The sequence below is a fragment of the Eschrichtius robustus genome, chromosome 3 (genome assembly GCF_028021215.1).
Source record: "Eschrichtius robustus isolate mEscRob2 chromosome 3, mEscRob2.pri, whole genome shotgun sequence".
Lineage (NCBI taxonomy): Eukaryota > Metazoa > Chordata > Mammalia > Artiodactyla > Eschrichtiidae > Eschrichtius > Eschrichtius robustus.
Window position 1 is genome coordinate 113,517,858 of NC_090826.1, and position 14,374 is coordinate 113,532,231.

Here is a 14,374-nt window from a genome sequence, read left to right on the forward strand (position 1 = left end):
AAGTATACAGCTACCTTATGACCACTGATTCTTCCCCTAAATAGCTGACCCAAGGGAAATGAAACACTTGTCCACAAAACCTTGTACAAGAAAGTTCAGAGCTATCTTTATTCAAGATAGCCAGAAATTAGAAAGAACCCAGGTGTCCATCAACACCTGGGGATTGATGAAAAATAAACAAATTGGTATATTTATACACTGGAATCCTACTCAGCAATAAAAGGGAAGAAATTAATGATACAAGCAATGTGCATGAATCTCAAAAACATTATGCTAAGTGAAAGAAGCTGTACACAACAGAACACATACTATATGATTCCATTTACATGAAGTTCTAAAAGAGGCAAATCTAATCTGTGATAGTAGAAAAGAGAACAGTGGTTGCACCTGGGAGGATGGTGTGGGGACTGACTTGGAAGGGGCAAGTGGGTACTTTCTGGGGTGACAAATCTCTATCTTGTTAGGGGTTTGAGTTATACAAGAGGAGGCACATCGAACTTCACTGAATTGTACACTTAAGATTTCTGTACTACAATGTGTATAAATTTACCTAAAAAGAAAAACTGTAAACAAATACTGAGTTCTAATTCATGATATGCGTGCTGAAAATGTTTAGATATCTACAACTCACTATGAAATGCTTTTTAAAAAAATGGATTCATAGATGGATAGCTGCATGACTAAGCAAATATATGAAAAGTTCACTATAGAAGCTAGGTAGTGGGTATACGGGTGTCCACTGTACAATTCTCTCAACGTTTCTGTATGTTCGAAAAGTTTCATAATAAAATGTCATGGGGGAGAATTTTCTTAAAAATAAAGGCTAGAATCCAGAGAAGGGTAACTTGGGGGTTGAAATGTGGAAAGCCTGGCATTTAGAGAACTGAAAAAACTTGGTATGTTTAGCATAATAAAGAAAAAATGTAGAAAAAGAAACATACTGTGCACACTTAGGAGTAAATTACATTTTATGGCAACAAAGGACAAACAGAGAAATATAAAAGATAGATTCAGGTTCAATAAGGAAAATGTTGGGGCTTCCCTGGTGGCGCAGTGGTTAAGAATCCACCTGCCAATGCAGGGGACACGGGTTTGAGCCCTGGCCCGGGAAGATCCCACATGCCGGGGAGCAACTACGCCCATGCGCCACAACTACTGAGCCTGCACTCTAGAGCTCGCGTGCCACAGCTACTGAGCCCACGTGCCATAACTACTGAAGCCCGTGTGCCTAGAGCCCGTGCTCTGCAACAAGAGAAGCCACCACAATGAGAAGCCCGCGCACCACAACGAAGAGTAGCCCCCTCTCGCCGCAACCAGAGAAAAGCCCTCGCGCAGCAACGAAGACCCAACGCAGCCAAAAAATAAAAATAAATTTTAAAAAAAAATTAATAAGGAAAATGTTAATTGAAGAGGTGTTCAAGAGTAGGACACACTATCTGCAGAACTGATGAACTCCCTGTCACTGGAAGTATCCAAACGGACTGAAAGGCCACATGAGAGAAGCTGTTAACAAACGCTTAAGTGGGAGGAAAATATATGCGACCACAGGAGGCCTTCCAAACTCTGTGATTCTAAGCTTTTTTATTTTTAAATTTTTACCATCCATGTAAGAAAAGTCCTCTTAAAAGGATTATAATTAAGCATGATAACATAAGATGACAAGGGGTAGAAACAAAATTAAAATTCTTTTTTTTTTTTAAATTTTATTATTTATTTATTTAATTTTTGGCTGTGTTGGGTCTTCGTTTCTGTGCAAGGGCTTTCTCTAGTTGCAGCAAGTGGGGGCCACTCTTCATCGCGGTGCGCGGGCCTCTCACTATCGCGGCCTCTCTTGTTGTGGAGCACAGGCTCCAGATGCGCAGGCTCAGTAGTTGTGGCTCACGGGCCTAGTTGCTCCGCGGCATGTGGGATCCTCCCAGACCAGGGCTCGAACCCGTGTCCCCTGCATTGGCAGGCAGATTCTCAACCACTGTGCCACCAGGGAAGCCCCAAAATTAAAATTCTATCCCAGTTTTTTACTTATGACCATAGAACTCTATGACTAGAAAGGAAGACCCTTCGTTCAGGCATTCCAGAAAAGTTCACTATTTGATTGGCAAATACTGTCAGCCCCATGCAAAACACCAGCTCTAAGGCAATAAACAATACAAAACCCATGAGAAGCTCACAGTTTAGGGAAGGAGACAGATATAAATAAGCAACTATGAGAGAGATGAGTATTAAAAAGGACATATAGGGAAGAGTCGGTGTGAGGTCACGGCGTGCGGGCTCCAGGGACGGCGGAGGCGGCCACGGCTGGCTGGGGCTCGGGGCCTAAGACCCGAGCGTCGACACCACCCGCGCGGTGGGCACCTCGAGCTCTGCTGAGTGCCTGGGGCCACCGCCAAGCACAGACCATGTTCATGGTGCGCCTGACTTCCCAGCTGCTCAGGGCTGTTCCCCGGGCAGGTTGCAGTGGGCCTTGGCCTGTCTGTGGGGTGCTGGGCAGGCATGCCTGCAGGGCTCACCACAGCATACAACCAATAGGCCCAAGTGGGGTTGCCTCCCTCCCTGACAGGCGGGTCCACATGGAGCTTGAGGAGATGCTGGTCCCCAGGAAGATGTCTATCAGCCCCATGGAGAGCTGGCTGACTGTTCGCTACCTCCTGCCCAGACTGGACTCTGGGGCCCCAGGGACTGTGTCTCCAGCCCAAGTCTATGAGTGTCCGCCCAGGGGGAAGGGGTCAAGCAGGGGGATAAGGAGATCTGGGATGCACCCCAGATACAGTGCAAAAACGTGCTCAAGATCCGCCGGCGGAAGATGAATCATCACAAGTACCGCAAGCTGGTCAAAAGGACCCGGTTCCTGCGGCGGAAAGTCAGGGAGGGACGCCTGAAACGGAAGCAGATGAGGTTCGAGAGAGACCTGAGGCGCATCTGGCAGAAGGCGGGCCTGAAGGAAGCCCCCGCAGGATGGCAGACCCCCAAGATCTACCTGAAGGGCAAATCAGTCTTGTGTGTCTCTCCCCCAGCCCTGTTACTGCTGATGACCCATTGTAATAAATATTCAGAGAACTTAGCCAAAAAAAAAAACAAAAAAGGACATATAAAATAGTATGGATTGATACAATCAGGAGGAGGAACCAAGATGCCAGAGTAGAAGGACATGCTCTCACTCCCTCTTGCGAGAACACCGTAATCACAACTAGCTGCTGGACAATCATCGACAGAAAGACACGGGAACTCACCAAAAAAGATACCCCACATCCAAAGACAAAGGAGAAGCCACAATGAGACAGTAGGAGGGGCGCAATCACAGTAAAATCAAATCCTATAACTGCTGGGTGGGCGACTCACAGACTGGAGAACATTTATACCACAGAAGTCCAACCACTGGAGTGAAGGTTCTGAGCCCCACGTCAGGCTTCCCAACCTGGGGGTCCAGCAACGGGAGGAGGAATTCCTAGAGAACCAGATTTTGAAGCCTAGTGGGAATTGATTGCAGGACTTTGACAGGACTGGGGGAAACAGACTCCACTCTTGGAGGGCACACGCAAAGTAGTGTGCGCATTGGGACCCAGGGGAAGGAGCAGTGACCCCAAGGGAGACTGAACCAGACCTACCTGCTAGTGTTGGAGGGTCTGCTACAGAGGCGGGGTGGAGGGGACTGTGGCTCACTGTGGGGACAAGGACACTGGCAGCAGAAGTTCTGGGAAGTACTCCTTGGCGTGAGTCCTCCCAGAGTCTGTCATTAGCCCCACCAAAGAGCCCAGGTAGGATCCAGTGTTGGGTTGCCACAGGCCAAACAACCAACAGGGAGGGAACCCACCCCCACCCATCAGCTGTCAAGCAGATTAAAGTTTTACTGAGCTCTGCCCACCACAGTAACAGCTCTACCCACAACCAGTCCTTCCCATCAGGAGACTTACACAAGCCTCTTAGATAGCCTCATCCACCAGAGGGTAGACAGCAGAAGCAAGAAAACTGCAATCCTGCAGCCTGTGGAACAAAAACCACATTCACAAAAAGATAGACAAGATGAAAAAGCAGAGGGCTATGTACCAGATGAAGGAACAAGATAAAACCTCAGAAAAACAACTAAATGAAGTGGAGATAGGCAACCTTCCAGAAAAAGAGTTCAGAATAATGACAGCGAAGATGATCCAGGACCTCGGAAAAAGAATGGAGGCAAAGATCGAGAAGATGCAAGAAATGTTTAACAAAGACCTAGAAGAATTAAAGAACAAACAAACAGAGATGAACAATACAATAACTGAAATGAAAACTACACTAGAAGGAATCAATAGCAGAATAACTGAGGCAGAAGAACAGAAAAGTGATCTGGAAGACAGAATGGTAGAATTCACCGCTGCGGAACAGAATAAAGAGAAAAGAATGAAAAGAAATGAAGACAGCCTAAGAGACCTCTGGGACGACATTAAACACAATAACATTTGCATTATCGGGGTCCCAGAAGGAGAAGAGAGAAAGAAAGGACCTGAGAAAATATTTGAAGAGATTATAGTTGAAAACTTCCCTAACATGGGAAAGGAAATAGCCACCCAAGTCCAGGAACCACAGCGAGTCCCATACAGGATAAACCCAAGGAGAAACACGCTGAGACACACAGTAATCAAATTGGCAAAAATTAAAAACAAAGAAAAATTATTGAAAGCAGAAAGGGAAAAACGACAAATAACATACCAGGGAACTCCCATAAGGTTAAAAGCTGATTTCTCAGCAGAAACTCTACAAGCCAGAAGGGAGTGGCATGATATACTTAAAGTGATGAAAGGGAAGAACCTACAACCAAGATTACTCTACCCGGCAAGGATCTCATTCAGGTTCGATGGAGAAATCAAAAGCTTTACAGACAAGCAAAAGCTACGAGAATTCAGCACCACCAAACCAGCTCTACAACAAATGCTAAAGGAACTTCTCTAAGTGGGAAACACAAGAGAAGAAAAGGACCTACAAAAACAAACCCAAAACAATTAAGAAAATGGTCATAGGAACATACATATCAATAATTACCTTAAACGTGAATGGATTAAGTGCTCCAACCCAAAAGACACAGGCTTGCTGAATGGATACAAAAACAAGACCCATATATATGCTGTCTACAAGAGACCCACTTCAGACCTAGGGACACATACAGACTGAAAGTGAGGGGATGGAAAAAGATATTCCATGCAAATGGAAATCAAAAGAAAGCTGGAGTAGCTACATTCATATCACATAAAATAGACTTTAAAATAAAGAATGTTACAAGAGACAAGGAAGGCCACTACATAATGATCAAGGGATCAATCCAAGAAGAAGATATAACAATTATAAATATATATGCACCCAACATAGGAGCACCTCAATACATAAGGCAACTGCTAGCAGCTGTAAAAGAGGAAACTGACAGTAACACAATAATAGTGGGGGACTTTAACACCTCACTTACACCAATGGACAGATCATCCAAAATGAAAATAAATAAGGAAACAGAAGCTTTAAATGACACAGTAGACCACATAGATTTAATTGATATTTATAGGACATTCCATACAAAAACTGCAGATTACACTTTCTTCTCAAGTGCGCACGGAACATTCTCCAGGATGGATCACATCTTGGGTCACAAATCAAGCCTCAGTAAATTTAAGAAAACTGAAATCATATCAAGCATCTTTTCTGACCACAACGCTATGAGATTAGAAATGAATTACAGGGAAATAAACGTAAAAAACACAAACACATGGAGGCTAAACAATACGTTATTAAATAACCAAGAGATCACTGAAGAAATCAAAGAGGAAATCAAAAAATACCTAGAGACAAATGACAATGAAAACACGACGATCCAAAACCTATGGGATGCAGCAAAAGCAGTTCTAAGAGGGAAGTTTATAGTTATACAAGCCTACCTCAAGAAACAAGAAAAATCTCAAGTAAACAATCTAACCTCACACCTAAAGGAACTAGAGAAAGAAGAACAAACAAAACCCAAAGTTAGCAGAAGGAAAGAAATCGTAAAGATCAGAGCAGAAATAAATGAAATAGAAACAAAGAAAACAATAGCAAAGATCAATAAAACTAAAAGCTGGTTCTTTGAGAAGATAAACAAAATTGATAAGCCACTAGCCAGACTCATCAAGAAAAAGAGGGAGAGGACTCAAATCAATCAAATTAGAAATGAAAAAGGAGAAGTTATAACAGACACTGCAGAAATTCAAAGCATCCTAAGAGACTACTACAAGCAACTCTATGCCAATAAAATGGACAACCTGGAAGAAATGGACAAATTCTTAGAAAGGTATAACCTTCCAAGACTGAACCAGGAAGAAACAGAAAATATGAACAGACCAATCACAAGTAATGAAATTGAAACTGTGATTAAAAATCTTCCAACAAACAAAAGTCCAGGACCAGATGGCTTCACAGGCGAATTCTATCAAACATTTAGAGAAGAGCTAACACCCATCCTTCTCAAACTCTTCCAAAAAACTGGGGAGGAAGGAACACTCCCAAACTCATTCTATGAGGCCACCATCACCCTGATACCAAAACCAGACAAAGAGACTACAAAAAAAGAAAATTACAGACCAATATCACTGATGAATATAGGTGCAAAAATCCTCAACAAAATACTAGCAAACAGAATCCAACAACACATTAAAAGGATCATACACCATGATCAAGTGGGATTTATCCCATGGATGCAAGGATTCTTCAATATATGCAAATCAATCAATGTGATACACCATATTAACAAATTGAAGAATAAAAACCATATGATCATCTCAATAGATGCAGAAAAAGCTTTCAACAAAATTCAACACCCATTTATGATAAAAACTCTCCAGAAAGTGGGCATAGAGGGAAACTACCTCAACATAATAAAGGCCATATATGACAAACCCACAGCAAACATCATTCTCCATAGTGAAAAACTGAAAGCATTTCCTCTAAGATCGGGAACGAGACAAGGATGTCCACTCTCACCACTATTATTCCACATAGTTTTGGAAGTCCTAGCCATGGCAATCAGAGAAGAAAAAGAAATAAAAGGAATACAGATTGGAAAAGAAGAGGTAAAACTGTCACTGTTTGCAGATAACATGATACTATACATAGAGAATCCTAAACATGCCACCAGAAAACTACTAGAGCTAATCAATGAATTTGGTAAAGTTGCAGGATACAAAATTAATGCACAGAAATCTCTTGCATTCCTATACACTAATGATGAAAAATCTGAAAGAGAAATTAAGGAAACACTCCCATTTACCACTGCAACAAAAAGAATAAGATACCTAGGAATAAACCTACCTAGGGAGACAAAAGACCTGTATGCAGAAAACTATAAGACAGTGATGAAAGAAATTAAAGATGATACCAACAGACGGAGAGATATACCATGTCCTTGGATTGGAAGAATCAATATTGTGAAAATGACTATACTACCCAAAGCAATCTACAGATTCAATGCAATCCCTATCAAATTACCAATGGCATTTTTTATGGAACTAGAACAAATCATCTTAAAATTTGTATGGAGACACAAAAGACCCCGAATAGCCAAAGCAGTCTTGAGAGAAAAAAACGGAGCTGGAGGAATCAGACTCCCTGACTTCAGACTATACTACAAAGCTACAGTAATCAAGACAATATGGTACTGGCACAAAAACAGAAACATAGATCAATGGAACAGGATAGAAAGCCCAGAGATAAACCCACACACCTATGGTCAACTAATCTATGACAAAGGAGGCAAAGATATACAATGGAGAAGAGACAGTCTCTTCAATAAGTGGTGCTGGGAAAACTGGACAGCTACATGTAAAAGAATGAAATTAGAACACTCCCTAACACCATACCCAAAAATAAACTCAAAATGGATTCGAGACCTAAATGTTAAGACCGGACACTATAAAACTCTTAGAGAAAAACATAGGAAGAACACTCTTTGACATAAATCACCGCAAGATCTTTTTTGATCCACCTCCTAGAGTAATGGAAATAAAAACAAAAATAAACAAGTGGGACCTAATGAAACTTCAAAGCTTTTGCACAGCAAAGGAAACCATAAACAAGATGAAAAGACAACCCTCAGAATGGGAGAAAATATTCGCAAATGAATCAACAGACAAAGGATTAATCTCCAAAATATATAAACAGCTCATGCAGCTCAATATTAAAGAAACAAACAACCCAATCCAAAAATGGGCAGGAGACCTAAAAAGACATTTCTCCAAAGAAGACATACAGATGGCCAAGAAACACATGAAAAGCTGCTCAACATCACTAATTATTAGAGAAATGCAAACCAAAACCACAATGAGGCATCACCTCACACCAGTCAGAATGGGCATCATCAGAAAATCTACAAACAACAAATGCTGGAGAGGGTGTGGAGAAAAGGGAACCCTCCTGCACTGTTGGTGGGAATGTAAATTGATACAGCCACTATGGAGAACAGTATGGAGGTTCCTTAAAAAACTAAAAATAGAATTACCATATGATCCAGCAATCCCACTACTGGGCACATACCCAGAGAAAACCATAATTCAAAAAGACACATGCACCCCAATGTTCATTGCAGCACTATTTACAATAGCCAGGTCATGGAAGCAACCTAAATGCCCATCGACAGATGAATGGATAAAGAAGTTGTGGTACATATATACAATGGCATATTACTCAGCCATAAAAAGGAACGAAATTGAGTCATTTGTTGAGACGTGGATGGATCTAGAGTCTGTCATACAGAGTGAAGTAAGTCAGAAAGAGAAAAACAAATATCGTATATTAACGCATGTATGTGGAATCTAGAAAAATGGTACAGATGAACCGGTTTGCAGGACAGAAGTTGAGACACAGATGTAGAGAACAAACGTATGGACACCAAGGGGGGAAAACCGCAGTGGGGTGGGGATGGTGATGTGCTGAATTGGGCAATTGGGATTGACATGTATACAGTGATGTGTATAAAATTGATGACTAATAAGAACCTGCAGTATAAAACAAACAAACAAACAAAAAAAAACAATACTAAACTTTCTTTGGGTTATTTGTATGGAAATATGTTAATATAAATGTTTCAGACATTACATGAAATTTCTAAAAATCTTATATGTTCTGGTATAATGTTGTAAGTCATAATTCTAGTTATTACTTTAAAATGTATATCTCAGAAATAACTAAATTTCCTTGTCAATTGCATTATTATGAACTTTCATCAAATCTTTAACCATGGTCATTTTAAAGTCTTTTGTCATTTACAGACAGTTCTAGGTGTACTCTGATGCTTTCGCAAAAATGTTCCTATAAAAGGGTTTCATCTTCAAGGAATTCATGGAAAAGACAAGTACAGGTTTCTGGTAACTGACTATACTGCTGAACTGAATGAATAAGCATTGTCAGAACTCTAATGGAAAACTGATGAATTCATAAAAGTGCTAACAAAAGATCAAGATGAAAAAAACAGAATTAATTGCATGGGACTGAGTGAACTGATGAGGATGATTATAATTTTTGTGACTTTCTGTTTGAATAAAAAAAAAAAAAATCCCACAAGGACTCAGAGGCAAAAAATATACAAATCAATTTTCACTGCAAAGTAAAGGAGCTGTTACAGTGGAAGTTTACTGGACTGATTGTCAATATTATGACATAGTATGAGTGTGTTTCGTGTTTGGTAATTGCAATCATTGTTGCTTTTGTTGTGGTCATCCATTTACAATGCTTGGTGTCAGTTTATTTCTCTCTTGTAAAAATAAAATACAGTGTGTGTGTGTTGAGTTGTGAAAAAAAAAATAGTATGGATTACAGAGCAAGAAGATCAATCCTAATTGAGGAGGATCTCCCTGAGAAATTACAGTTGACCCTTGAAGAACATGGAATTGAACTGTATGGGCCCACTTATATGCAGATTTTTTCAGTAAATATATTGGAACAATTTGGGGGGGATGTGCCAACAATTTGAAAAAACCCTCAGACAAACCACAGAGCCTAGAAATACCAAAAAATTTCAGAAAAAGTTAGGTATGTCATGAATGCATAAACTGTACATAGATACTAGTCTATTTTATCATTTACTACCATAAAATGTACACAAATCTACTCTAAAAAGTTAAAATTTATCAAAACTTATGCACACGCTTACAGACCATACCTGGCACCATTCACAGTTGAGAGAAACCCAAACATAAAGATGCAGTATGAAATCATAACTGCATAAAATTAACTGTGGCATATACTGTACTTCTGTAATAATTTCATAGCCACCTCCTGTTGCTAGCTCAGGTGTTAGAAGTATCTGCTTAAAACATCTCCTGAGCAGTTCGTCTCTCCAGCAAATTGTGTACCGTAGGAAAAAGTGATCTCTTGCGGTTCTTGAGTATTTTTCATCAAGTTTAGTATAATACCAGAGGCCTTGAATAACACCATGGGACCCATGCGAAGTGCCACTAGTGATGCTGGCAGTGCTCCCAAGAAGCAGAGAAAAGTCATGACATTACAAGAAGACGCTGAATTGCTTGATACGTACCAGAGATTGCGGTCTGCAGCTGTGATTTCCCACCATTTCAAGATAAATGAATCCAGGGTAAGGACCATTGTAAAAAATGGAAAGGAAATTCATGAAGCCATAGCTGCCACTATGCCGGCAGGTGCAAAAACCTTGCGCTTTTTGTGAAATACCTTTTTATCTCATATTGAAAATGCAGCTTTTATGTGGGTGCAGGATTGCTATAAGAAAGGCATACCTATAGACTCTAATATGATTTGAGAAAAAGCAAAGTCATTATATGACAACTTAAAGCAAAAGGAAGATGAAGGATCTAAGGCTGGAGAATTTAATGCCAGCAAAGGATGGTTTGATAATTTTAGAAAGAGGTTTGGCTTAAAAACTGTCAAGATAACAGGAGAAGCAGCCTCTGCTCACGCAGAGGCAGCAGACAAGTTCCCAGACTGAGGAGAAAGGATATCTGCCTGAACAGGTTTTTAGTGCAGATGAAAGTGCCCTATTCTGGAGGGGAAAAAATTTAAAAAAATAAAAAAATAAAGCCTCAAAAGACATTAGTAAGGAAGAGAAGCAAGCACCAGGATTTAAGGCAGGAAGGGAGAAGCTAAGTCTACTGTTTTGTGAAAATGCAGTTGCATTTACCACCAAGACTGCCCTTATCTATAAAGCTGCTCACCTTGAAGGGAAAAGATAAACACGAGCTGCCAGTCTTTGGATATACAAAAAGAAGGGCCTGTCTATGGATTGGTTCCATCGATGCTTTGTCCCTAAAGTCAGGAAATACCTTGCCTTTTAAAGCTCTTTTGAAATTGGACAATGCCCCTGGGTACCCAGAACCCCATGAATTCAACACTGAAGGCATCTAAGTGGTCTACTCGCCTCCAAACATGTCTCTAATTCAGCCTCTAGACCGGGGGTCATAAGGACCTTTAAGGCTCATTACACACGATACTCTATGGAAAGGATTATCCACACTAAAGAAGAGATCCCAATGGAGAGAGCATCACGTAAGTCTGGAGGAAGGATCACACCACTGAAGATGCCATCATTGTTAAAGAAAAAGCCATGAAAGCCATCATACCTGAAACAATAAATTCCTGCTGGAGAAAACCGTGTTCAGATGTCCTGCATGACTTCACAAGATTTACGACAGAGCCAATCAAGGAAATCATGAAACAGACTGTGAATATGGCCAAAAAAAGATGGGGGTGAAGGGTTTCAAGTTCTGAATCTCGGAGAAATTCAAGAGCTAACAGACACCGCACCAGAGGAATTAACAAAAGATGACTTGATGAAGATGAGTGCTTCCAAAACAGTGCCAGACGATGAGGAAGAAGATGTAGAAGAAGCTGTGTCAGAAAACAAACTGACATTAGACAATCAGGCAGCAGGGTTCCGATTATTTAAGACTGCTTTTGACTTCTTTTACAAGGACGCTTCTATGATACAGACTCTGAAACCAAAGCACATGGTGGGAGAGGGACTGGTACCATACAGAAACATTTTTAGAGAAATGAAAAAGCAAAAAAGTCACACAGAAATTACAATGTTATTTCCATAAAGTTACACTCTCTGCCTCCCCTTCCTCCTCCACCACCTCTCCTGCCTCTGCCACCTCGAGACAGCAAGACCAACCCCTCCTCCTCCTCAGCCTACTCAATGTGAAGACAAGCAGGATGAAGGCCTTTACGATGATCCACTGCAACTTAATGAATAGTAAATAATCATCATGCCTACAGTTAATAAACTTATCTGTTGTGTATGTGTGTGTATCTTTGTGTAAAAATCTAATAACTGTATGGCAAGAACTGTATGAGATGTTTCTGTGTCATCATCATCATCACTGCCTAAGTACTCATCATGTAGAACATCATGTACAAGACTTGTATTGAAATGGATAGCCTATCCTTACATAGGCATAAAGTGAGTGATATTTAATATAAAATTAATAATTAATAAAATTAATGTTAGTTTTATTAATGATTTATAACTGTGCTTTCAAAGAATTACATTATCAACTGTGTATCAGCCTATTATCACATTTTTTAAAAATGTAACAATGTTTCCAATCCTGTACATGAATATGACTGTAATACTGTATGCCATAAAAATTTTGTAACCATTCAGCAGTGTATAGGCCAGAGTACTAAGAAGCGATCTGTGAAGCAATCATATCAATTACACTAGGTTACCATCAAGCCATCATACTGCTGCTTCTTCATTATCAATGCATGAATCCTTATACCAGTAAATAAATGTTCCTTTTTCACATTATCTTTTCATTTTTCTTGTCTAGTGTTTGTAACATGTATATCTACAGTGTTTTGTATCATATAAGACAATATTAATATAGATACTGACAGATGATTCAGCTTGTAAACAGATAACATAACTTACAGTATCGATAAATACAGTACTGTAAACATATTTTCTCTTCCTTATTATGATTTTCTTAATAACATTTTCTTTTCTCTAGCTTACTTTACTGTAAGAATACAGTATATAAAACACATTATATATAAAATACATGTTAATAACTATTTATTTTATTGGTAAGCCTTCAACAGTAGGCTACTAGTAGTTAAGTTTTCGGGTAGTCAAAACTTCCAGTCGGATTTTCAACTACACTGGGGTTGGGCACCCCTAGCCTCCAAGTTGCTCAAGGTCAACTGTATCTATAAACTGAAGAAAGTAACAGACAAACAAGAAGGGAAGGCAAGTGTATACCAGGCTGAGAGCTGAATTGAAATACAATCTCCTACTTTTCTGCTTCAAGCAGAAAATGTTTCATGACCAGCACATGACACTGTGGACCATTCGCTCCTTCTTGAAAGACTCTTCCCTTGGTTTCTGAGACACAGGGCTTTCTTGGTTTTTCTCATACCTTCCTAGACCTTCCTTCACAATTTTCTCAAAACCTAAATCCTCAAGCCTTTTCTTTCTACACTTTCTCTTTGATTCCTGGTGCTTTCCTTTCAATGCAACCTTAACTGTCATAACATACCAAAATAAATGGAAGATCTTCATAAAGGAAATGGCATTCTAATCTTAAAAACAACATGAAAGATAAAATAAAGCAACAAAACAGAAGTCCCAAAGGATTGTGTTTACATAATTCTCTTTGCACAAAGACTTGCATTATTTAGGTACATAATAAACACTTTTGGATACTTATAAAACTTTCTTCATAACCTCGTCAAGAGCCAATGTCTTACCTTCACCATGTTGTGTATACTATTCCAGTACAGGGTCATGCACACACTCAATAAAAATCAACAGTTCCTGAGATATGTTTTCCATCATTGGCAAACTAGCAATGAAATAATTTTAAACAAATGACTCAAGCCAAGTTATTTACTTGTTTTCCATGCCTCCAATCTTGCTCTCTTTACCCACCAAATCAATACATTAAACTGGCATTAAATCAAAGTGGTATTTCTAAAATCCAAATCAGTTCCTATTTATTTCCTGCTTTGAGCTCTCCTTTTTGATAGATCAAAAATCAGATCTAAGGCTCTCTATGAACTGAACACTGCTTAACTCTTCTATCACCACTCACTCATACGACTTAACCAAACTACTTACTATTTTCCAAACACATGTATTGTTGTTTCATAATCCCATGGTTTGCAGAATGCTTCTATTTGCAATATCCCTCTCTGCCCCCATTCACCAAAAATTTCTTATTGCTCCTTCAAAACTAAAATAAAACATCCCATTTTGTGAATCCTTCCCTAACCCATACCATACATTAGGACAGTATAACCCTCTTTTAGGCCACTAGTGTATACACAAACTATTATTATAGCACCTATCACTTGGTACTATAACTGTTTCTGTTTGCATCCCCCTACTAAGCTGACATCCTACAGGCAGAGG

At 39.7% G+C, this 14,374-nt stretch overlaps 1 protein-coding gene and 1 pseudogene across 7 annotated transcripts in view; one reads left to right on the forward strand and one right to left on the reverse strand.

Moving 5' to 3' along the window:
* The window catches only part of GON4L (gon-4 like), a 92,466-nt gene that overhangs the window by 33,527 nt on the left and 44,565 nt on the right, over window positions 1–14,374 (reverse strand). The window lies entirely within an intron of this gene.
* Window positions 2,326–12,212, forward strand: LOC137761721 (small ribosomal subunit protein mS38 pseudogene; annotated as a pseudogene).